Here is a 3,186-nt window from a genome sequence, read left to right on the forward strand (position 1 = left end):
AGGGTAGTTGGATGCGCCATGACAGCAACAAATGGGACTTAGTAAATTGCCCACAGAGGTTTGATTACTTGGACTAATTAATTAACCTGTGATTTCTTGTTCAAACAGTAGTCAGTGGATGCTTTCTAATACAAGCCTATGTCTGGGTCTTCTACCTGTCTCAAAGAGAAAAACTGCTGAAATTTCTGTGTTTAGGACATGCACATACATAGTATTTCCTCCCCTTCTGGACAAGTGGATCCCTAATTCACACCCTGGCATTTCTGCCTTGGCTGAGTAACCTGCACAGTTTAAAATGGCTCTGTGCTCTGCTTCTAAAGAGTTCCCGATCAACCACCCACAGGCTGCACAGAAAATGATTTCCTCCACAGCGTGCACAGAAAATGATTTGGCAATTACATTTGTTATGGTCAGTAATTCAGTGGGTAAAAAGACATCAATGGGTGCCTCTATGTCACTTTATCTCTTCCTTTCTTACATTCCATTAGCAGAGAATTAAGAAGGGACAGAGGGTTTCTGTAGACAGGAGATTTAAGGCCCACAGGAGCCTTAACAAAACCCACATGAGGTCTAACACAACTATTAAGAACGTATCTTGTCCTGTGATTCTGTGGTTGAGAAATTCATTTCAGAATTAGCTCCTACTTGCTGTATTGCATTCCAGAAAGGAGGCTTAGTCTTTAAACTCTGTTTCTCTCTTCTATAGTCCCAGAAGCAACTCTAAACTGTAAGCCAGATGTAAACAGGGTATCTGTCTATATTACTTCTGAGATATGTGGCCTGCCTCATCTCCCTGTTACAACTTTGAGCAATTTTCAATTTTCTAGCTGGGAAAACTGCAGTTTTCCCCATAGGGAATTCAGGGGGTTTGCCACAGATTTCATCTCATTTGATCCACATTTTGGTCTTGATTTTACCTAGCAGCCTGCTTTGCATTGTTGCATCGTTAGCTTTCCCACGAGTAAATAAGGAGTCAGTGATAATCCCCCCCATTGTCGCTTAGACCTGTGCTTCAGAATCATAGCAACAAAGAGCTAGACTTGGAATTACTGCACCTGCTGTCTGTCACAGGGGAAAAAAGTATTTATTCAAGAAACCAGAAGATGGTGTGGATATCCTGAATTATCCCATAATTGCTCCTGCGTGCTAAGCACCCAGCATCCACACTGGACATGGTTGAAAGAGTTGCTTCAGGTAAGGCCTAACCTGATCCCATGGACTTAGTGGCCACTGGGGGCTAACACCATGCCAGGGGACCCCACTGAGCACAAATCCAGGCCTGGTTTATTCCAAGGAGAATTCAGTCCCCACACTCTGATGCCACTTAACTCCTAACAGCAAACTGAAGCTCAGCAAGGAGAGAAGCCTTTTCCCTCAAGCCATTTATTTTGACTCAAGCTTAAAGGTCTGCCGAAACAGACCTTCTTTTTTCTGCTGCACAGAAACAAAAGCCTCATTGCACTGGGCTGCAGAGTCACACCCCGCAGTCACTCACATGAGCTGCTAACTGGAATAAGTCAATCCACCCTTACCTGTGAGGATCAGTCATGAGAAACAAAAGGTTATTTATTTTCCATATTTGGTCCTTGTGTTTTATTTTTTAACCATCACTTTAATGAATAATAAAATCAGTTTACTTTTTCACCTCCATTCATTTACATGGTTAGGGTCTGGAGAGGTGGCTACAGACCATTCATAGCTCAGCACTAATATCAACGTTACATAAATGCAATCTGATTAAATACCTAAGTTCTAGGCACTCCGTGAAAGCTGTGGAAAGAGGAAACATTTAACTCTGGACAAGCAGCCACTGGCTGGCTCACGAGCCCGCAGTAGCCTATTTAAAGAACATTGCAAACCCTTTGGACAATGTGCATTTTATTAGGAAAAGGAAGCTCTGAAGAATACACACAGCAGGAAAAAGTAAACGCATTAACTGACTTTAATGCGGATAAAAATGGTGGCGCGGGGAGAAACTCTGCTCCAGAAAGGTCATTCCTTTGCCTCTGCATTCCTTCCCCACATTTACATGCTGCTCGCTGGACTCATCAAAGGTCTTCATTATTCGCTCTTGGCACGCATGAAACAATCACTTTCAGATATAATGACCTAATTACTCAAACAAGACAAATGAAAAAAGAAAAAAAAAGGGCAGTTATTTACTTCAGATGTCAGCGCTTAGCAGCCTCTTCAGAAAAGCCATTTAGAGCATTCGTAGCGCGGAGTTAAACCTCGAGAACCAGGACCACCCGAAAGGGTGGGGTTTGATGACTGCAAGCACTGCTGATGATTCCCTGCCATGATGACTCAAGCTGTCCCAATTTAAACTCCTCTCCCTATGGAGCAGGTAACCATGAGCTGCAGAACAAGGACATTTTCACCACGGTTCTCCCCCAGCTTCCTCGCGGTCAGGCCCAGCTCATCCTGCTTGCCCAGGGCCAGCCCGGGGCTTTCAGTGACTCTGGGACCTCTACACAACATCTACACAAGCAAACTTTACCTTTAGAGGTAATTTCTGCTCCCTCGGTATGTTTTTCTACTTCCTGAGCAGCACAGAAATCAGATGCAACAAGAGAAAAATTTGGACTGAATATTGGTAAATGAAGGCATGACCAGGGCCATTTATTACTCAGATTTGCTGTGCCTGAAAAGAGACCTGGTCCAAAGTGGACCACTACGGTTCTTTATTTTGTCTCGGTAGTAATGATGTAATCACTACCAGTAAATGTCCCAGTCAGGCAACCACTCACTTGGCACTCACATTATTGCAGAAAATAGATACTGGCTTTATGACGATGCTTATCAGTGCTGTGTCATTTACATAACCATATAAATTGTCTCAATTAAAAAGAGTTTATTCTGAGGACAAAAATCGGAGTATGACCTTTTGAGCCTCTCTGCACTTTCCTCTACAGACATGTACTTTATTTGCCATCCCAGTACCTCTGCAAGTGTGGGATATTCATCCAGTGCCAGGAAATGTTCCCAGGCACTATGCTTGAGCCTGTTCTCTTCAATATCCACCGTTATAGAGAGATCCAGCTCATTTCCTAATTGCTAAATATTTCACACGGGCTGGCAAATGGAAGATTTAAGTCCCAGCGGGATCATATGTGTCTGACCCACAAATAATTGTTTGACACCAGAAGGTTTATTATCTGCTAGCAGGACTGAGAAGCATATTTC

The sequence above is a fragment of the Corvus brachyrhynchos genome, unplaced genomic scaffold, assembly GCF_000691975.1.
Source record: "Corvus brachyrhynchos isolate BGI_N302 unplaced genomic scaffold, ASM69197v1 scaffold315, whole genome shotgun sequence".
NCBI classification, from domain to species: Eukaryota; Metazoa; Chordata; class Aves; order Passeriformes; family Corvidae; genus Corvus; species Corvus brachyrhynchos.